The following is a 23,962-nucleotide window of genomic DNA, read 5'->3' as shown; positions in this document are numbered from 1 at the left end:
CTCTTGTCAAGCCAGTTTTGGATCTAATTGTATCTAATTTGCTCTCCCTGATCCCCTGTGACGTAACCTTATTGAACAGGTTACCATATGGAACCTGTTGGTCCTCACTATATCCACGTAGATAACGTATGCTGTTTTACCATCATCTAATTTCTTCTTCACCTCTTCAAAACTGCAATCTAGTTTGTGAGAAGTGGATTCCCAGACACAAAGTCGTGCTGTATATCCCTCATCAGTCCTTGTCTTTCCAAATGCATGTAAATCCTGCCTATCAGAACCTTCTACAAAGACGTACCCACGCTTGACATCAAGCCCACTGGTCTGCAGTTCCCTGGCTTTTCCTTGTAGCGTTGTTACAAATAATGTAACAACATTAGCTGTTTTCCTGTCCTCCAGCACTTCAACCGTGGCTGTCAATGATTCACATCAGAAAGCCAAGAGAACTGCAGATTTCGTAAACCAGAAACAAAGACAGAACGTGCTGAAAAAGCTCAACAGGTCTGGCAGCATCTGTGTATAGAATTCAGACTTAATGTGTTACAACACGGGGTAAACACCCCCACCCACCCCACCCCCCCACCCCCGCTAATTTAAACCTGCAACACAGAAAAGGTTTAACCTGTGCTGTAATCTATTAAAATTCCGGAGGCCAAGAACCATCCTGAAGGTCACTATTTAAAATAGAAATTAACAACATTTTTAAAAGTCTAACAGAGAATAATTAACTAACAGCTATTTGCAACTCCTTTCTCTGACCTATCTTTTATTTTCCCTTCTACAATACTGGTCCAATGAAAAAAAAATAAAGATTTACGTAAATCATTCAAACTTCAGAACCAGACCGCTGTCAAATCTTCTCTTTGTATTTTACTCTGTCATCTTTTCCTCTCCTTCGGGTTTCTTTTTCACAGGTCATTAACAAATAAAGGTACATTTAGGAGAGTTATTCTCCGGGCAGTCTGCAGATGTTGGTGGCTTGGTAGTTCTCCCCTAACTGTTCATTCTATTTTGGTTTTATACCCCAAAGCATCTGGTCATTTCATTTTTTTTAACATTGTCAAAATGCAAAATTCAAACTTGACTGGAGTTTAGAATCTTTGTGCATAATGTAAACTGATTGATCGAATTTCGTTTCATTTTTGTCTCATAGCGATCCAGGTACTGCCAGCTTCTGGACCAAATGTTGCATTATAAATTTTCCAGAATTCGCTATGATCGTAAATCCTTCATCTCTCTTAAAGGTACAATACCCTTTACACCTTCATAACAGCTTCCCTCTCAAAAAAGAAAAATCATAATGAAAATATGGTCTTATTTCTTTTTATATTCTTTTCTATAACATACTGATAACGTAAATCCAATTTCACCTTAACTTCTTCCCATATACCTATATCTAACATTGGATAAATACATATCTTATGAGTTAAATTCGTGAGAACGCCTTGCAATTATGTTTTTATGACACGCTACATGTACAATTTTAAAATTAAAAGTCTGTAACATAGTCTCCAATGAAATATTCTTTAAAGCGTTCTAATAATGTAAGTAGATTGTGATCCGTGTGTACAATTGTCTCCAATGCATTATTCGTGACTCACACATTAAAATGGCGTAAGGCTACTAAAAATCTCAATAGATCTGTCTCAATCATGGAATATTTTCTCTCGTGGCTGTTGAGCTTCTTTGAAAAGTACAATTCCATCTCATCGTCCTGTAGCAATTCAGCACCAACTCCTATGTCACGAGCATCGATTGCAGCTTTGAAACGTTTCGTAATGTTTGGTGTATCTGAAACTGGGTTGGAGGTCAATATTCTTTTTAATGGTCGAGGGCCTCCTGTCATTCTTCTGTACACCAAAACTTTGTGTTCTTTTTCAGCAAATCGGTTAACGGTGCCACTACACTGCTGAAGTTTGGAATAAACCTCTGAATGAATCCGCTGAGTCCGAAGAAATGAAACACTTTTTCATTTGAGGTTGGTCGTGGAAATGCCTTGGTAGTTTTTATCTTTGCATTCCATGGAGTCAAGAACTTGTCCCAAGAACATCATGTCTGCTTTCACGAATTCAGTTTTCTTTCATTTTACCACCAGTTTTGTTTCTTGTATTCGTCAAGGAGCTCTGCCAACTGTACCAAGTGATCTTTCCAGGGCTTACTAAAGATCACGACGTCGTCCAAATGGACTGAACAGTTTGTTAACCCAGCCACATATCTGCTTTTGAGTGTTTGGAATGTGTTGGTTGCGTTCTTCATTCCAAAATGCATTAGTTTTAATCGATACAGCTGATTTGGCGTTGAAATTCAGAAATTTCTTTCACCCTCTCTGATAACGGTACCTGCCAGTAACCACGCATTAAATCCAACTTGGTGATGTAACTGACTTGTCCAACTTTCTCGGTCCAGTCCTCTAATGTTGGTATTGGATACTTCTGAATTGGTAACAGTGTTGATCTTCCAAGAAAAATTATTAATTCCTGTCCGGTTTGGGAGGATTGGCGATCTCCACTCGCTCTGGCTTGGTTTGATGTTGTCGTCATTGATCATGGCCTCCACCTCCTCCTGGACCTGTCTGGCTTTGAGACGATTAATCTTCGAGGAGAAAGTAAGGTCTGCAGATGCTGGAGATCAGAGCTGAAAATGTGTTGCTGGAAAAGTGCAGCAGGTTAGGCAGCATCCAAGGAACAGGAAATTCGAAGTTTCGACGTTTCCTGAAGACCGGCTAATGCTCGAAACGTCGAATTTCTTGTTCCTTGGATGCTGCCTGACCTGCTGCGCTTTTCCAGCAACACATTTTCAGCTTTGGGAGGATTAAGCCAATATGGATGCTGTTTTATCAGAACAGTATTCCCTACGTCAAACAATATTATGTACAATAGCATTAGTTCTCCCCATATGATTCTTCATATGTCCTCATACTGCAAGAACAAACCTTTCAACTTTTTTCTATGTTCCTGAGACAGATAGTTTAAGAACTTTTCCGACTGCTGAAGGACTTCTGCATTTTTAACATACTTTGAGGAATACCAAAATCCACATGATTTGAATCAAATACAAATTGATTCTTCTCCTCTACGTTTCAGATGGGGACCTACACAATCATTTCTAACCCACATGAAGGGGTCTTCGAATGCAGGAATTGGCAACAGAGGTCATAGCTTCATTACTGCCTTTGGCCTACCTTCCATTTGGCATGTATGGTATTTATGTCCAAAGTTAACCAAAAGTTAGTCAATAAATGTTTTTTTTCCTTAGCCTGAGTTTTTCGTACCCCTCGGTGACTTCCTATAGGTAGTTCATGTGCTATCCAAAACATTTCCTGTCTGTACGCTATCGGCAACACAATCTGGTGCACTTTGGCACATTTCTCCTCTGCATTAACTTGAAGTGGTCTCCATTTCCGTCTTAAAATTCGATCTTTCAGATAATAGTCCTCACGAATATCCTCTGCCTCCTTTTCAGAATACACATCCACATATAAATGATTTATCGTCTTATCAGTCTGTTGCACGTCCCATAGTCTTTCAGGACTAAACACGTCTGTCTGATCCACTACCTGTTCAGGTTTTCCTTGCATCATTTCTCCCAAATTCTATCCCTCACAGGACGAAATTCTGGCCGGAAGCATGTCGTATGCAGCAGCATGCATTCATCTGCTAATTCTCCTGCCCTTCTCAATTACTGAACTTTTTGTTCCTCCACGTGAATTCTTATCATTTCTGGAAGTGAATTTTTAAACTCCTCCAGCAGAATAATCTCCCTTAGAGCCTCATAGGTGTTAGCTATCTTTAAAGCCCGCGTCCATCTATCAAAATGCCTATGTTTAATCCTTCGAACTTAACGTAAGGCTCACCTGGTTCCTTCCTTAATTTTTTGAACTGCTATCTATATGCTTCCAGTACCAATCTGTAAGCACTTAAAAATAGCTTGTTTGACGTCTTCATAATCTCCTGAAACCTCATCGGTCAGCGCAGCAAATACCTCACTCGCCCTGCCTACCAGCTTAGTCCTAACTAGTATTTCCCATAGATCCTTGGACCACTCCACCTGCCTAGCCAAATTTTCAAAAGGAAATAAAGAAGGCTTCAACACCTTTCTCATCAACACGTGGCAGAGTTTTGACACAATTGTATATATCACTAACGACCCTTTTAATCTCCAACCTATTAACTTGACTAAATTGCAATTTCTCAAGTTTGAATTCTCTCTCTCTCTCTTTCCTTCTCTTTTTCTCCCTCTGTCTTCTCTGTTTAATCTGCTAAGAATCTTCTCCTCTCCCTCTTCTCTCTTTTACTCACTCCCTTTGTTTATCTTTAAACAGCTTTTTCTTCAATTGTAATTTAAGTTTTTGTTTTCTAAATCTCCTGCACTTGTCTGTTTCTCTGACGCACCTTAGTGTCTTAGTAATTTACTGACAATTTCTGCTTTACTCATGCTCTTGGTTAGACCCAAATCTAAGTTCTTTGCCACTTCTAAATGTTTGGCCTTCATCTTTCCTACTAAACGCACTCAGCAAATGTGAGAATCATCTTCAAACCCCAGAACCTCTCTAACATTTTTAAGAGTCATTTCTCTCACTTTTAATTTAACCAACCAGAAGTCACCAAAATTTAACAAACTGTCTCACCGACCTTTTATTTAAAGCTCTCGGACAATAATGTGCAAATAATTAAACCTACTGTGTGTTTTTCACAGCACAAACCTGTTTAAATCTGCCCAGATCTCTGACTAGATCTGTCTAAACCTGTTCAAATCACAAATGAAAGCCCGCAAACTGTTACAACACAGGGTAGACCCATCTCCTAATTTAAACCAAACACAGAGAAAAGGTTCACCTCATGCTGGAATCTGTAAAATTTCGAGAGGCGAAGATCTATTTACAGAGCTCACTATTTAAAGTAAAACTACAATTTTGTTACTTAAGTCTGACAGAATATTAAAATGAACAACTATTTAGAACTCATTTCGTTAAACCTGTCTTATACCTACCACACTACAATACTGGTCCGATAGAACAAAACAGCATGATTAATATTTAATAAAATACATATCGCGTTTCAAAACTAATCAGCTTTTTCAATTTTCCTTTGTAGATTTTGCTCTGTAGATTTTTTCTCTAGGTCAGATTCGATATTCTGCTGTACAAACCTTATTGACTGGTACCTTTTAGAAAGCTCTTCAGCTTGCTCTCTATCTTTGTGGCTGTTCTTGGCAGTTCTCCCCCTAAATGTTCAAAATGAGCAGTTGTATTCCTCAAAATAGTGGATCATTTCATTGATTTTGAAGTCATAAAATGCATTATATTTCAAACTCGATTGGATTTCAGTATATGTGGGCATAATTTAAACTGACTGGCCCAATTTGAATCTGTTTTGGTTCCACGGCAACTCAGCATCACTGTTGATTTCATAGTCAAATTTTATACTTTAACTTCTTTCAGAACAATGTACACCTCTACACCTTCATAACAATATCTTTATTTTCGGTAACATTGATGATCTTAGTAAGTTCACATAATAGCATATTTTGTTCCATAAAAAGACCCGTTTACTGTCATCCTTCCTTTATTTAAATCCTTCTTTTAGTTATGATTCCAGTTACTAATAATGTTACTGGTATTCTTCAACAAAGCAATACATTGTGTGTGTGTCTGTTTGCGTGTCTGTCTGTGTGTGCGTGTGTTTTGTGATTAATCCGCTATAATTAAACTGACATGAAAGAATGAGGTGCAATCACATTCCCATAAGAAAAAGTAAATGTGCAACGTTTCTGAGCTTTCTGATATTAAAAAAGGTGCAAAAATCTCCTTTACTCCTGATTGGAAAGTGAGCAGATGACGTTCATTCAAAGAACGGAAGTAATTTAATGAACATTTACTGGAATTATTGAAAAATAAACAAATATTTAGTTTTCTCCTGAAAGTGTAAATTCAGCATTTTTCAAGTCTGAGTTGCACATGTTCTTATCAATGTGTCATCGTCATCAGTGACAAAAGCAGAAGTTGCTGGAAATGCCCAGTTCCGGCAGTATTTGTTGCGAGAAAGCAGATTCAACATAGGGTTTCGAAATAGACCTGGGATGTTTGCTTTTCTCCAATAGTGTTCAGCAATGTACTGGTTAGATGCATTTGCCAGTGGTAAATGCAGACTAACAGAGTAGAGGGATTGGTCTGGATGCGTTACTCTTTGGAGGATCAGCGTGATCATGCAGTGTGAAAGAGCCTGATTCCCCACCGTACGAATTATGTGATTATATGAATTCTATACACAAAGGTGGTTAGTGCCAGGATCAAGAACATGTGGTTCACTATGGTCATGGTACAAGTTGGTGCCAATGACATAGGTAAGAAAAGTGAAAGGTCCTGCAAAAATGCTCAGGGAGCACGTAGTGAGTTTAAAAGCAGCATCTCCAGGATTGTAATCTTGGGATTGTTCCCTGTTCCACCTGGAAGTGAGACCAGGAAGAGGAAGATAATCGAGATGAATGTGTGGTAAACCATTTAACTAAATGTGTGCATTATTTGGAGTAAAATGAATGAGCTGACAGCTCAAACAAAGGTAAGTAAATATGGCCTTTTTGGAGATTACTGAAACGTGGTTCCAGGAAGATCAGGACTGGGTGTTAAATGTCCAAGGAGACTCTATTCAGACAAGACTCAACAGCAGGTGGAGTGTCTATATTGGTTAAGGATAATGTCAAGGCTGTATTAAGAAATGATACTACCACGTGGGACGATAATGATTAATCAATCTGGTTCGAAATAATACACATGGAAAGACAACCTATTGATAGGAGCATTTCCAGCCCACAAGGTCCCATCCCGGCAAACTACTTACAAAGTAGCAAATAGCATGAAGCAGGGAATATTGATGGCTTGAGACAAAGGCACAAGAGTAATCATGGGTAGTTTGAACATTCATATTTACTGGACTAATGAATTTGGCAAGGGGAGCCCCAGAGAACGATTCACCAAATGTATGAAGGATTATTTCTTAGAGCAAAATGTAAGGGAAGGGTTTTTTTTCTTATATAAGCGCGCATCTCCAAGCCTTCGGCCTCACTCTCTTGGTGGAGCAGGTAATGGCTGTCTGGTGGTGTTTTTTGAAGTCGCGGGTATAGTCCAGTTAGTGTTTTTGAACAGTTAAAAGTTAGTTTTTTTTAAGCGCCTAGAGGACCCGGAAGCTGGTGTTGCACTAGGTTACCTGGGAAGGGTTTTTTCTTATATAAGCGCGCAGGTGAGGTTGCCTGTAAACAGGAAGGTGGCTTGAAGTGTGTATACTTCAATGCCAGAAGTATAAGAAATAAGGTAGGTGAACTTGCAGCGTGGGTTGGTACCTGGGACTTCGATGTTGTGGCCATTACAGAGACGTGGGTAGAACAGGGGCAGGAATGGCTGTTGCAGGTTCCAGGGTTTAAATGTTTTAGCAGGGTCAGAGATGGGGGTAAAAGAGCGGGTGGTGTGGCATTGCTTGTCAAGGATAGTATTACAGCAGTAGAAAGGACGATGGAGGAAGACGTGCCATGTGAGGTAGTTTGGGCTGAGGTTAGAAACAGGAAAGGTGAGGTCACCCTGTTAGGAGTTTTCTACAGGCCTCCCAATAGTCCGAGAGAAGTAGAGAAAAGTATTGCGAGGATGATTCAGGAGAAGAGTGAAAGTAGCAAAGTGGTTGTTATGGGGGACTTTAACTTCCCAGATATTGACTGGGAAAGCTATAGCTCGAGTTCGTTAGATGGGTCGGTGTTTGTCCAATGTGTGCAGGAGGGTTTCCTGACACAATATGTAGACAGGCCAACAAGAGGTGAGGCTATACTGGATTTGTTTCTAGGTAATGAACCTGACCAGGTGTTAGACTTGGACGTAGGTGAGCACTTCGGGGACAGTGACCACAACTCGGTGACTTTTACTTTAGTGATGGAGAGGGATAAGTGTGCACTGCAGGGCAAGAGTTATAGATGGGGGCAGGGAAACTATGATGCGGTGAGGCATGACTTAGGATGCGTGGATTGGAAAAATAGGCTTCAAGGGAAGAACACAAATGATATGTGGAGATTGTTCAAGGAACAGCTATTGGGTGTCCTTGATAAGTATGTACCAGTCAGGCAGGGAGGGAAGGGTCTTGTGAGGGAGCCGTGGTTTAATAAGGAATTGGAATCCCTTGTGAAAGGGAAGAGGGCGGCCTATGTAAAGATGAGGCGTGAAGGTTCATTTAGGGCGATTGAGAGTTATAAGGTAGCCAGGAAGGATCTAAAGAGAGAGCTAATAGCAGCGACAAGGGGACATGAAAAGTCTTTAGTTGGTAGGATTAGCGAAAACCCAAAGGCTTTCTATAGGTATGTCAGGAATAAAAGGATGACTAGGGTAGGTATCGGTTCAGTCAAGGATAGTAGTGGGAAGTTGTGTGTGGAGGCGGAGGAGATTGGAGAGACACTAAATCAATACTTTTCGTCAGTATTCACTCAGGAACAGGACACTATTGCTGGTGTGAATATTGAGACACAAGTGATTAAAATGGATGGCCTTGAGGTATGTAGGGAAGAGGTCTGAGGAATACTGGAAAGGATGAAAATAGATAAGTCCCCTGGGCCTGATGGCATTTATCCTAGGATCCTCTGGGAAGCTAGGGAGGAGATTGCAGAGCCATTTGCCTTGATTTTTATGTCGTCATTGTCTACGGGAATAGTACCAGAAGACTGGAGGATAGCGAATGTGGTCCCCTTGTTCAAGAAGGGGAGTAGGGATAGCCCGAGTAACTATATTCCAGTGAGTCTCACTTCTGTTGTGGGCAAAGTCTTAGAGAGAATTGTAAGGGATAGGATTTATGAACATCTGGATAGGAATAATGTGGTCAAGGATAGTCAGCATGGTTTTGTGAAGGGCAGGTCGTGCCTCACAAACCTTATTGAATTCTTTGAGAAGGTGACTAAGGAGGTGGACGAGGGTAAAGCAGTAGATGTGGTGTATATGGATTTTAGCAAGGCGTTCGATAAGGTACCCCATGGTAGGCTAATGCAAAAACTACGGTGGTATGGCATTGAGGGTGCATTAGAATTTTGGATTAGGACTTGGCTGGTTGGAAGGAGACAGAGGGTAGTAGTTGATGGTAAAGGTTCATCTTGGAGTGCAGTTACTAGCGGTGTTCCACAAGGATCTGTTTCGGGACCATTGCTGTTTGTCATCTTTATAAATGATCTAGAGGAGGGGCTTGAAAGCTGGGTGAGCAAGTTTGCGGATGACACGAAAGTCGGTGGAGTTGTGGACAGCAAAGAAGGATGTGGCAGGTTACAGCGGGATATAGATAAGATGCAGAGCTGGGCAGAAAGGTGGCAAATGGAGTTCAATGTAGCTAAGTGTGAAGTCATTCACTTTGTTAGGAGTGACAAGAAGATGGATTACTGGGCTAATGGTAGGCTACTTGGTAGTGTGGATGAGCAGAGGGATCTTGGTGTCCATGTACACAGATCTCTGAAAGTTGCCACCCAGGTAAATAGTGCTGTAAAGAAGGCATATGGTGTACTGGGCTTTATTTTTAGAGGAATTGAGTTCCATAGTCCTGAGGTCATGTTGCAGTTGTATAAGACTCTGATGCAGCCTCATCTGGAGTATTGTGTGCAGTTTTGGTCGCCATACTATAGGAAGGATGTGGAGGCATTGGAACGAGTGCAGAGGAGGTTTACCAGGATATTGCCTGGCATGGTAAGAAGATCGTATGAGGAAAGGCTGAGGCACTTGGGACTGTTCTCATTGGAGAAAAGAAGGTTTAGGGGAGATTTGATAGAGGTGTACAAGATGATTAGGGGTTTAGATAGGGTTGACAGTAAGAACCTTTTTCCGCTAATGGAGTCAGCTGTTACTAGGGGACACAGCTTTAAGTTAAGGAGTGGTAGGTATAGGACAGATGATGGGGTAGATTCTTTACTCAGCGGGTTGTGAGTTCATGGAATGCCCTGCCAGTAGCAGTGGTGAACTCTCCCTCTTTATGGTCATTTAAGCGGGCATTGGATAAGCATATGGAGGTTATTGGGCTAGTGTAGGTTAGGTAGGATTTGGTCGGTGCAACATCGAGGGCTGAAGGGCCTGTACTGCTCTGTAATTTTCTATGTTTTCTATGTAATCTAACCAAACAGAGAACTGGCTTTTGTATTACGTAATGAGGAAGGCGTGATAAATCATATTCTGGTACTGGATTATTTTAGAAAGAGTGACCAGGGCATGCTGGGGTTTCACTTTCAGATTGAAGCAGGAAAGACAGAGTCACATATGAGAGGTTTAGTGTTGGACAATCATAATTTTACTGGCCTGAGGAAGGGGTTGGCACGAGTGGACTTGGCAAAACATTAAAGGGCAGGATAGTTGAAGAACAGTGGCAACTACTTAGGGAGATAATGAAAACCCCTCAATTAAAGTGTAATCCTGAGTGGAACATGAATTGTATAAAGGTGAAATGTGATCCATGTCTTAACAAGGAAATCAATAATAACATGAAGGTGATAGCCTGGTTATATTATCGCCGACAACTAATCCAGATAATGGTCTGGGGACACGGCTTCAAATTCCACCATGGTAGATGGTGGAAGATAAATTCAACATAAACCTGGAATTAAGAGTCTATCAATGATAATACATCCACTGCTCACTGTTGGATGCACTCATCTGTCTCATGACTCTCCTTTCGGGACAGAAACCACAATCCTTACCTGGTCTCACGTACACGTGACGTCCAACCCACACAAATCTGGTTGACGCTTAACTGCCCCCTCGGCAATTAGGGACGGATAATGAGTGCTGTGTAACCCAGCGACGCCATCATCCTGTGAATGAATTAAAGAATAACGTTTACAATGTCAGCAAATGGTTACTAAAAAACAAAGTCAAAATGGCTAAGGAAAACGAGCATAAATCATAACAAATGATAAAGAACACTTCTCCGAGTAGACAAAAAGGAAAAGAATGCTGTACGGAAATGTTGGTATTTTATAAGATAAAAACGGCAAGGTAATAGTGGGAAACTCAGAAGTGGCAGAGGCAAAACCAACATTTCTATTTTCACTGTGGAAGATAATTTATTCACAAAATGTGCAACAATTGTAAAGGATCTTGATGGAAGTACAATGATGAGGAAGAAGATAGTAAATATATTGATTGGATTAAAGTCAGGTCAGGCCCTTGGCCTGCACTCTATTAATTTAAAGGAGGTAACAGCAGAGGTACTGGATGTGTTAATTACGATTTTCAAAACATCTCTGGATTCTAGAACAGTGCCGAAGTATTAGAAAATTAATAATGTGGCACTAGCATTCAAAATAGGCAAACAAATCACAAACTATAGACAAATCAGTTTAACTTCTGTCGTGGGAAAGTTTCTTCAACACCCATAAAGTAGGAAATAACTGAAGACTTGGAAAAACAAAAATCAATTCACCACTGTCAGCAAGGTTGTGCTTGACAAATCTGTTGGAGTTCTTTAAGAATGTCACCAACAATGTGGAAAACTGCGATGCAGTAACTGCTGTACATCTAAACTTCAGAAGGCATTTGACAAGATGGTGCGTAAAGGTCTGATCTAGAAGGTTAGATTCCAGGGTTGAAGTGTAGAGTATTGAATTGGATAGTGAATTGGCTGACTAATAGAAAGCAAAGCATTAGGGTAAATCGTCTTTTCTGGCGAAGTGAAGCTACTGAGGTGCTGCAGCGTTCAGTTTTCGGACTCGATTGTTTGCAATCTGCCCAAAAGAACTGGAAGGAGAGCCTGAGTTCAGTAACTAAATTTACAGATGGTATAAAACTAGGTGGTAAACCAGGCTGTAATGAGGAGCTAAAGAGTTTACAGATGAATGTTGATAGGCTTGGAAAATGAGGCAGATTGCTGTATCTGGCCGATGGTGTTTAGTGTGGATAAGTGCACACTTGATTTTCCTATCGCCAGTATTAACGTCTATGATCTTGTATTGCGCCATCTACAGTTATTTTGATTATATTAATCGTTGGTGGCTGAGGTAACAGGAATAGTGGGATTTTGGTTGAGAGGGAGATGCAGGTTGCTCTGTGTGGGGGGAACATGACATTAATGTGGAGAAAATATTGCAGTCAGGCCTTGTTGATTACCACAGCAGGTTTGGCAAGCAGATGGCCTATCCTTGTTCTTAATAAACCAAATCACACTGTTGCAGTCAGACAGACAATCAATAATTAATACACCCATTTCATAATAAAGGGACAAATGGTCATTTAGATCGGAAGTAAGATTTGGCAAGTCCTTTTACATTTAATGGCTATTTGAAACTGCATGCTGAGAAGCGGGTGACGGGACAACAATACACTTAAACATTGTTGCAACTTTATAGTTTAGATTTTGAGTAAAAATATTACATTATCAACATTGTTCGAATGTGTCCATTATCTTCGTCTTATGAACAATATTTTGAATGTTTCATGGGAGAACACAAGCATTGAAATGGTTAGAAAAGGAAAATGTGAAGAGGATATAAGTAACTTAAAGAGGTCTGGGCATGTTAAGGGAACGGGTAAGTATTGGACTTTGGATCATAGTTGGGAAAACGTGCCTGTTTTTGTGAACGTTGGCGAGTTGAATGGAAAAACAGTGTATTTTTCGAGAAGCAATATAAATCTTGAAATATTTTAAAGCCAAACACGTTGAGAAATAGGAAAGTGTTTTTCTGCAGTTTACACATTAATGATGAGACCAGTTTCACTTTATAGTTACAGTGTGTCTCCTTATTATTGAGCCTTGGAGTAAGGGGAAAAGCTGTTGTCTCTTCACCCTGTCCATACAACCACACCAGCGCCCCCTCCCACCCCACCCATGCTGTTAAACACCTCCATCAGGAGCACACCTGATCCTTCCTTGGCTAAAACTAAAATCAAATAAATCGAGCCTCCCTTCAGTTTGAGTACTCTCTTGTCTTGTTATTTCTGAAATGTATCACATTTATCAGTGTAAAATTTCATCAGCGATTGATCTGGCCACCTGAACAATAGTTTTGTACCCTTCTGAACCCTCACACGTTCTTTCTGACTGTGAGTCACCATCTCATCTTTGTGACATCAACAACATTATTTATCATTTCCTCCAAACTCCATTCCTCCAATTCTTAACATCATCTTTTATGAAGTTCACTATATAGCCTTGATTTTCTTCGTGTTCCTCAGATGTAGTCCACAGCAAAAGAATTGAGAATTCCATTCTCTGGTTTTTCCCCCCCTATTTCGATGAATTTACGGCATGATGCAATTGAGGTTTTTTCTTATTTTGGACTAATAGTATTTTGGACATGGAGCTCAATTCCCCTTTTATACTAAACGTCTATGTATGTTTTATTCATAAGGCTTGTACATAATTAATATTGGATTAAGTTTAGATGGTTTTCACTGCAGCATTTGTGTTTTACGTGGACCTGGACAATGTTCTTTCTATCGTTCCCTGCAACTGTCAAGCTGAAGGAACTTTTCATTCGTACGATGGACACAGATTCATAATTTTGTTTGAAAGAGCTAGAGAAATGATGATAAAGATTCAATTAAATTCTACATATATAGCCTCACGGCAGGAGATCAAATTGTATTACTTAATATTATATTATACTAATTATATTATATCACTTTTATTCATTTTGTAAAAACAGGCCCAAAAATGTTCTTAGAGTAGCATGGATCTTACAGCTGCTCCTGGGATTGCAGGCAGTCAGATATTTCATGTAGTCTTTTTTTGCAGTTGATATAGTTATCATAGTTTATTAATTTAACATTTGTTTTCTAAATTGTTTTATTAACACTCAAAAGCAAGCAAAAAAGCAAAACAACTCACGACTTTCTTTGAAACGAATATTTTCTTCAAAAATCTTTTTAAGGCGGTTTACGAAAAAAGAAATGTCTATTTATGTTTTTAAATGTTTCTTTTATTACACAGCAATAGATGTTTTAGTTTTGAAAAGTTAATCAGTTTTTTTTAAAAGCAAAGGAGTTGGCCCTTCATTCCGGAGAGTTCTACATATTCTCAGGTCCGGAGAAGACTTTTCCTCACAGAATTAGTTGAAGAGGAATACTTTTATTGATTTCATTAGCTAAGTGGTTGATTTTATTTAATTTTTGTATGTTTGAAATATATAAATACATATTTTTTCCATTGTCTGTAGGTAATGAAAGGTAACATAACGAGTAGTAAAAGGAAATCCTGTTTTTAAGGTCACATTTAAGAGACAGAGTGGATGGCTGGTAGATTTAGGAAAACAAATCCAGCAAATCAGTCAGATAGATGGATGGCAGTCAGAAAAGTTCGGAATATACTTCAAATTCTCTTGTGGCTATATCTCTATCAAAATGATTTTCAGTTTATGGAATTACTGAAGGGAATAATGTCTCTGAGGAAAATGGAAGAGTCGTTAGTTATTGGACACTTGGAATGATTCTTATGTTCGGCAGCATTTGACAAGATTTAGTAGAATTATTGCTTCAGTGAGCTCTTCTGTCAGGGGCGTCAACAGGAGATTCTATGGCAGTGACCATAGATTTAGGATGGTTTGTTGCTTTCCCTGTGCTAGGATTAAGAACGTCTCCAAACTTTTCAAGCACATTGTAAAAAGATGAAATTGAGTAGCCAGAAATTATTGTACATCGTGGTAGGAATGATATTTCAGGGAAGCAGTAAAGCAGTACAGAATGAATTTAAGAGGGGACGTGCCGAGTTTGAAGGTTGGATCTGGAATAAGGTGGGGGGAGGGGAAATGACGAAACTGGTGAAATCTTGGCTGCGTGTGTTTTGTGTGTGTATGTGTGCGCGAGCGCCTGTGTGTCTCTCTGCATCTGTGTGCGTGTGTGTGTGTGTGTGTGTGTTTGTGTGTGTGTCTGGGTGCGGGGTGGCAGTGAGTATGTGTTTCTGTGTTGAAAGAGTGTACTGCTGAAAAAGAACAACCCTTCAGGCAGCATCCAATGGACACTGACTGTATTTACAGACGGGGTGGATTGGCTTTTGACACATTCGCAAGTTGAGGGAAGCAAGGGATGAGCAGGAAAGTGGAGTTTGAGCCCTGGAGTTGATCAGCCATGATCTCATTGAATGACAGTGGAGGCTTGAGGGGCCGAATATCCTACTCCTGTTCCCATTTCTTGTGTTCTCATGTTATACTTTTCGAAGGTATCTGGTTATTTTCGTGGAAGTCGTGTAGTACAATGTTGCATTCAAGGGGAGCAGGAGATTTATTGATAAAACCCTGCGTGGGGTATGGGAGCTGTATTCCCAGAGAATCTAGGTATGACACACATCTCGAGCTGAAGTTATAGACAGAGGAAGCCTGGAAAAACGGATTGGGGATGTAGGTTTACTTCCTGGCCCTGGCTGGATTTTCCAAAACTACGTTTCCGAAGCTTCACCTTACCATTGGGAAGGCTTCGATCTACTCCTGTGTAGCAGGTCCGAAGAACTGAATGGAATATTAGAATACAGGGCTGAGGGACACTAGAGTGCATTTGTGTGTCAGTCTCTGTGTATCTGTTCGTGTGTCTGTGTGTCTCTCTGCATCTGGGGGTGAATGTGTGCGTTTGTAGGGTTGTGTCTGTGTGGGTGTGGGGTTTCTGTGAGTGTATGTGTGTGTCTGTGTGCAGCTGTATGTGTGTCTGTTCCTGTGAATGTGTGCGTATCTGTGTATGTCTGTGTGTTTGACTGTGCGTGTCTGCATCTGTGTGTGTGTCTACGTCTGTGTGTGCCAGTTTCTGTGAGTGGGTGTGCACGTGTCGGTGTGTGTGTGTGTCTGTGCCGGTGTGTGTGTGTGTGTGTGTGTGTGTGTGTGTCTGTGTATGTGTGTGTGTGTGTGTGTGTGCCCGTGTCTGTCTGTGTGTTGATAGTGCTGTGAGATTCTGCCTTCCATCTGTCCCTCCCAAACTGAATCCATGATGATTTTTACGCTCCACTCCCACCTGTACAGTGGCGTGGGGAGGCCAGCAGAGACTGACAGCAACAGGAAACTCAGCTGGTCTGACACCATCTGTGCCCAGAAATGAAAGGACCCTTCCTCAGACCTCGTGTCAGGGGGATATTACATCACTTGAAGCGCCATAGAGACTGCAGACTCGCCTCACATTGATACACACAGATATACACACACTAATACATAGGTATAGAGACACTCACTAATACACAGAAACACATGCAGACACAGCTCCACTGTGACCTTGTCAATATTTCACTTACTCTGCCTGGTGTGCATGAGTATTTAAGTCTATCCTAAGGGAATGTGTTGGTATTGCACTTGCTCACAATAGTGAGTGAGTCAGTATTTCTGACTGGAGTGTGACTGCAGGATAATTTCAATGTTTGCAGGTACCAAACCCGGAAGAATTATAAAGTGTTGTCGTTTTGTTCACTGAGCTGGGAACTTGTGTTGCAGACATTTCATCCCTGTCTAGGTGACATCTTCAGTGCTTGGGAGCCTCCTGTGAAGCGCTTCTGTGATCCTTCCTCCGGCATTTGCCACTACAAATGCTGGAGGAAAGATCACATAAGCGCTTCACAGGAAGCTCCCAAGCACTGAGGATGTTACCTAGACAGGGGACGAAATGTCTGCAACACAAGTTCCCAGCTCGGCGAACAGAACCACAACAACGAGCACCCGAGCTACAAATCTTCTCACAAACTTTGAATTATAAAGTGTTTGCAGGACAGTGTGGAAATCCAGCAGGACAGTGACATATTGGTGTAGTATTCAGGTTTATGGCAGATCAGGATCAATGCAGAGCAGTGTGAGGTGATGCATCTTCGTAGGAATATCTCTGAAAGTCAATATAATACATTCTGTACCAGTATAAAACGGGTGTATTATCAGAGGGCACTGGGTGGACATGAGTACAGATTATTGAAGACGTCAGGACAAGTGGGGACAGCAGTAACTCTCACAGATTAGTTTCAGTATCTGAGCTGTTTACAGGAGGAGGTGTAGGAGGCAGCCTCCATGTCCCCTTCCTGGGAGGTGGTGTTGCCGACGTATTGTGAGCCCACTCGCCTGCCCATCGAGACGGTGGGGATTCCATTTGTACCAGCTCAATACAAAAGGGAGATGGCATCAGGGCCACAGCTTCTAAGTTGTGCCGGGGTGAAATCGAACTGCTAGTGGATTTAAAATGAGAATTGTCCTTCACTGAACATTGCTCCTTACTCAGTTCGTATGATGTGTTTATTTCAGAATCTCCACTCTCTGGCTCGTACCAGGGTCCTTCCCACATGGCGGGGGGAGAGGGGTGAGGGAACGGATATCGGGACCTCCACCACCAGCTTGGCGCTTTGTCTCCTTTTCCAGGCTGTTTCTCCTGGAATGGGAGAAATGGAGGGAGAGAGTGAGGGTGGGGGTGGGTGGCCCTGTTGTTAATGCTAGCGTTGGTGGGGGATATGGTGACGGGTCCGGAGGGAATCAGTCCACACTATTGTATCTGTGCAGTGTTATTGGTGAGGGGGAGGGGGGGAGTGGAGGGAGAGAGAGAGGGAGAGAGAGAGAGAGAAAGAGAGTGAAACGGAAACTGCATGCAGTAGTGAGGGTGGTGGAGCACGAGGCTTGTTCGATGGTCCGTGCTATAATAGATATATAGTGTGTGTGAGGGAGCAGAGAGAATATGGTGAGCCTTATCCTGACAGAACGGGGAAGGGTATTGATGCTTGTCCTGTATTGCTGGGCATTTCTTCAGACCACGGATACTGCACTGAGCTGGGTGGGAAGCTCAGACTATGTTCGGTGGATCTGGTAATGTGTCCCACTCTAGGAAGAGAATTGTCCTCTTCTGTACTAGCCCATTCACCAGGATCGTGTCTCTGTTGACAAACTGTTGTGTAATTGCCCGTTATCTGCCATGCTCATAGTAAACTGTGCAGGGCAGTTTCAAATAGAGAAAGCTCAATCGTGTGCCCATTGGCCTTTTAAAGATGGCACAAATGTCGGGGATCACAGAATATCTGGGGTCGGGCGTGTGTTCGTGAATCCCTCCAACCATGCAGGAACATCGAGCTTGCATTGAATGAGAGGGACGCCAAGGGGTGGGGTAGGTAGTTAATGAGGTGAGTTCGATGAGATATCACCAGGAAACTAGCTCAGTCTCATACAGGCAATCCTTCTGTCATACTCAATGAAAATGTCACTGTGACAAATTATTGTTAGATGTAACCCAATGGGTCGAAGATTCTGCTGACCCTACTCACAGTTGCAAAGCTGCAGAACAAATGCTCATCCAATACTCTCCATCATGTGAACTCACATCAATATTCCATTCACCCATCATTCCTGGAAACACTGGTTCATGTTGCAGAATACCGTTGAAATGACTTCATTTCAGCATTCTGCATCCTGGGAATACATCTTTCCATTACATTGTCTCTGAATCTCGTTCTCTCTGTCTATTTCCCAAATCCCTCCCATTTGTTGATGCTTAAACTGATTCCCACGCCATCTCTCCCTGGAGTGATTTTCACACCCAGAGCACCCCTGTGTCATGGCACAATGGATATATGGAGCTGTAAAAGGATGGAAGTTGTACATCCTGTCACTTCCAGCATGGGCTGCAAGTTTCCCCACGCTGGGCAGTGATCTAACACCATGTAACTGAACAATGCAATGGGATGATGGACACAGTTCCATACCCTGGTCGCATATCTCATCTGGGCTTATAGATCAATGCACTACTGTGGTCTGCGTCCCTTTCTACTCTGGGTAAATTGTGGTTGCATTGCACAGTACACCAGCTCGGTCTGCACAGCGCTCCCTGCTGAACACATATCTCATCTGGGTTTATAGATCAATGCACTGCTGAGGTCTGCACAGTGTTCTTCTCTGTATTGATTGCAGGGTGGAGTTCAGCAGTGCAGTAGCCTGGTCTGTTCAGTGTTCCATGCTGAACAGATATCTCCTCTGGGTTTATGGTGTCTGGTCTGGTTCGCTGAGGTGGATTGAGAATGTGATATAACTCATCCTTTCAGCTGATATGGCAATGGTTTTATTTTTCTTCTCATTCATGTGGTTGGACCCTCCAAATTCAGATTCATCCGTCCAATTCAATTCTTCACTCTGCCTCCATCGTTCAGCAACATGTTGTTGATGAGTACTTTTCCAGTTTCAATGTGAATAACTGTCCTGTCTATTTCCCTGGCCTTTGGAATTGCTCACCCTGGAGCATTGGTATTCACTGCGAGAAACCACAATAAGGTAACTCCTCAGAAGCAACGCTTCAGGTAACATAGCCCCATCCATTTATGATCTCCGTGTAGCCCAACATCACTCGCCACCACCGCCCCACCCAACACTGTCAATATACTTGGAAACTTTTTCTGCACTCTTTCAAGTTTAACAACATCGTTCCTAAAGCAGTGAGAAGCAAATTAAAATCAGTTTTACAGAAGTGACTGAACCTAGCATGCAGGCGAAAGTGAGTATTGCAGATGCGGGAAATTAGAGTCGAAAGTGTTGTGCTGGAAAAGCACAGCAGGTCAGGCAGCATCCAAGGAGCAGGACAACCAACGTTTCGGGCGAAAGCGCAATTCTTGATGAAGGACCTTTTGCGCGAAACGTCGATTTTTCCTGCTCCTCCGATGTTGCCTGACCTGCTGTGTTTTTCCAGCACCACACTTTGAACCCAGTGTATATCCCAGATGGTTTCCTTCTTCAAAGAGAGCAATTTCCCCACCTACATGGTTGACAAAGCCATCCAGAGCATCTCATCCACTTCCCACACCTCCACCTTCGAATCCCACCCCTCCAAATGCAACAGGGTAAGGACACTCATCTTCCTCACCTTCCATCCCACCAAACCTCCAGATACAACGCATTATCCTTCCTCAGTTGTGTCACCTACAACAGACTCCACCACCAGGGATATATTTCCCTCCCCACCGCCGTCTGCAATCCATAAAGAAAATTCCCAGCGTGATTCCTTTATCAGGTCCACGCCACCCACCAACCTAGCCTTCACTCCTGGCACCTGCTACTGCCACTGGCACCGCACGAATTGGAAACACTTACACCCTCACCTCCCCAAAGAATCCTTCCACACATACTGGAATTTTACGTGCACTTACACAAGTCACCTACAGCATCGATTGCTCCTGATGTCTCCACTACATTGGGGAGACAAGATGCCAACTTGACAAACACTTCAGAGAGCATTGCTGGGGCACTCGCACCAACCAATCACACCACTCTGTGGCTGAACACTTCAACTTCCCTTCCCACTCTGGCATAAACATGCAGTTCCTGGGCCTCCTCCATTGCCAAACCTAAACTACTCGATGCCTGGAGGAAGAAAGACTCATCTTCTGCGTTGCGTCACTGGAACAACATGGGATCAGTGTGGATTTCACAATTTTCCTCATTTTCCTTCCCCACACGTTATCCCAGATCTAACCTTCCAATTCAACACCGCCTCCATGACGTGTCCTAGCTGTCCATCTTCCTTCCCATCTATCCGCTCCATCCTCTTCTTCAACATGTCAACTTTAACTCCAACTTTATCTACTTATCACATTCTCAGCTATCTTTCCCCAACACCTTCCCCTTGCCATTTATCTCTAGGTACCCTTGGTCCTGAAGACTCTTTCCTGGTGAAGGGCTTACGCAAGAAATGTCTATGGTCCTCTGATACTGACTGACCTGCTGTATTTTGCAGCACGACATTCTAGACTCTGATCTCCAGCATCTGCAATCCTGACTTTCTCACTTGAGTTCATGTTACCAGAAATGCTCTACCAGACATTTTATGCAGCTAGAACATAGAACAGTTCAGCACAGAACAGTCCCTTCCGCCCACGATGTTGTGCCTACCACTGATCCTCAGGTATGCACCCTCAAATTTCTGTGACCATATGCATGTCCAGCAGTCTCTTAAATGTCCCTAATGATGTTGCTTCCACAACTGCTGCTGGCAACGCATTCCATGCTCTCACATCTCTCTGTGTAAAGAACCCGCCTCTGACACCCCCTCTATACTTTCCTTCAACCAGCTTAAAACTATGACCCCTCGTGTTAGTCATTTCGGTCCTGGGAAATAGTCCCTGGCTATCGACTCTATGCCTCTCATTATCTTGTCTACCACAATTAGATCCCCTCTCCACCTCCGTTTCTCAATTGAAAAAAGTCCGAGCTCAGTCAACATCTCTTCATAAAATAAGCTCTCCAGTCCATGCAGCATTCTGGTAAACCTTCTCTGAAACCTCTCCAAAGCATCCATACCTTTCCTATAATAGGGCAACCAGAACTGGATACAGTATTCGAAGTGCGGTCTAACCAAATTTTGACAGCGCTGCAACAAGATCTCATGACTCTTAAACTCAATCCCCCGTTAATGAAAGCCAAAACACCATATGCTTTCTTAACAAACCTGTCCACTTGGGTGGCCATTTTAAGGGATCTATGTACCTGCACACCAAGATCGCTCTGTTCCTCCACACCGCCAGGAATTCTATCCTTAATCCTGTACTCAGCTTTCAAATTCGACCTTCCAAAATGCATCACCTCGCATTTATCCAGGTTGAACTCCATCTGCCACCTCTCAGTCCATCTCTGCATCCTGTCAATGTCCCGCTGCAGCCTACAGCAGCCCTCGATACTGTCAACGACACCTCCAACATTTGTGTCGTCTGCTGACCCATCCTTCAATCCCCTCAACCAAGTCATTAATAAAAATAACAAACAGCAGAGGCGAAAGGACAGATCCCTGTGGAACACCACTCACCGCAGACTTCCAGACAGAATATTTTCCTTCTACTACCACTCGCTGTCTTCTGTTGCCAGACAAGTCTGCATCCAGACAGCTAAGTTTCCCTGTATCCCATTCCTCCTGAAGTTCTGAATGAGCCTACCATGGGGAACCTTATCAAATGCCTTGCTGACGTCCATATACACCACATCCACAGCTCGATCCTTATCAACTTTTCTAGTCACATCCTCAAAGAACTCGATAAGGTTTGTGAGGCATGACCTGCCCCTCACAAAGCCGTGTTGACTGCATTTAATCAAGCCATGCTCTTCCACATGGTCATAAATCCGATCCCTCAGAATCCTTTCTAAGACCTTGCAGACGACAGACTTGAGACTGACTGGGGTGTAATTGCCGGGGATTTTCCTATTTCCTTTACTGAAGTGAGGACTTGCATTTGCCTCTCTCCAGTCCTCAGGTACGACTCCACTGGAGAGCGAGGATGCAAAGATCTTCGCAAGTGGCGAAATAATTGCATTTCTCGTTTCCCACAGCAGCTGAGGACAAATCTAGTCCGGGCTTGGCGACTTGTCAAGCTTAATGCTTGTGAAAATGTTCAGCACATCAGCTTCCTCAATCTCTATCTGTTCCAGCATGTTTGCTTGCTCCTCAACGTTTTTATTCACTACAAGGCCCGTTCCTTAGTAAAGACAGAAGCAAAAAAACTCATTTAGGGCTTCCCCTACCTCCTCAGACACCACACACACATTCCATATGCTATCCCTGATCGGCCCTACTCTTTCATTGACCATTCTCTTATTCCTCACGTAAGTCTAAAATGCCTTTGTGTTCTCCCTAATCCGTTCTGCCAAGCCTTTCTCATGCACCCACCCCCCACCCGTCTCTCCTCAACCATTTTTGAGCTCTTTCCTCACCTGCCCGTAACGCTCTAAAGCTGAGCTTGACCCGACCTTCCTCCACCTTATGTAAGCTACTTCTTCCTTTTGACGAGAAGCTCCACCTTTCTCGTCTTCCAAGATTCCATTATCTTACCAATTCTTCCCTGTCTCAGAGGGACATATTTATTCATCACTTGCAACAACTGTTCCTTAAACAGTCTCCACATGTCGATAGTGCCTTTACCATCGAACAATTGCTCCCAATCCATGCTTCTTACTTATGTGTAATCGCATCATTGTTTCCTCTTCCCCAATTAAATATCCTCTGATTTTGCCTAATCCTCTGCTTCTCCACAGCTATGTAGAATGTGAGGCAGTTGTGGTCACTATCAACAAAATGCTCTCCCATCACAAGATCTGATACCTGCCCTGGCTCATTTCCGAGCACCAAGTCTAGAATGACCTCTCCCCTCGTCGGCCTGTCAACGTACTGAGTTAGGAAACCCTTCTGAACACACCTTACAAAAACAGCTCCATTCAAATCTTCTACACGAAGGAGGATCCACTCAATATTGGGAAAGTTAAAGTCACCCATTACAACAACCCTACTCCATCCACACTTTTCCAAAATCTGCTGACGTATGCTTTCTTCCATCTCACTGCTGCTATTTGGGGGGCCTGTAGTAAACCCCTATTAAGGCATCTGCTCCCTTGGTGTTCCTAATTTCCACCTGTACTGACTCGGTAGGCAGATCTTCCTCGACAATGGAAGCTTCTGTAGCTGTGTTACACTCTCTGATTAAGTAGTGCTACACCCCCTCCACTTTTTCCCCCTGCCCTATTCGTTTTAAATGCTTTAAACCCTGCAACATCCAGCAACCATTCCCGCTCCTGAGAAACCCATGTCTTTGTTATGGCCACAACATCACAGCACCAGGTACTGATCCATGCTCTAAGCTCATCACTTTTATTCCTGATACTCATTGTGTTAAAGCAAACACACTTTAACTGATCCCTTGGTTCCTTCCCAGAAAAATCCTTCCCACTAGCTGGTCTACCTCTTGCTATTGCCTCATCTGCATCAACTCTCAACTCCAGTCTACAGCTCAGGTTCCCACCCCCCTGCCATACTAGTTTAAACCCTCTCGATTTACACGAGCAAACCTTCCACCCAGGACATTGGTCCCCTTCCAGGTCAGATAAAAGCCGTCCTTCATGTACAGGTCCCACCTTCCCCAGAAAGCATCCCAATTATCTACATATCTGAAGTCCTCCCTCCTCCACCAGCTGCGCAGCCACGTGTTAAGCTGCGCCCACTCCCTTTTCTTTGCCTTGCTATCTCGTGGCACTGGTAGTAAACTACAGACTACTACTCTGTTCGTCCTGC

Source organism: Hemiscyllium ocellatum, chromosome 19 (assembly GCF_020745735.1).
Source record: "Hemiscyllium ocellatum isolate sHemOce1 chromosome 19, sHemOce1.pat.X.cur, whole genome shotgun sequence".
In the NCBI taxonomy this organism is placed as follows: Eukaryota; Metazoa; Chordata; class Chondrichthyes; order Orectolobiformes; family Hemiscylliidae; genus Hemiscyllium; species Hemiscyllium ocellatum.
Note: the sequence above shows the minus strand (reverse complement) of the source record.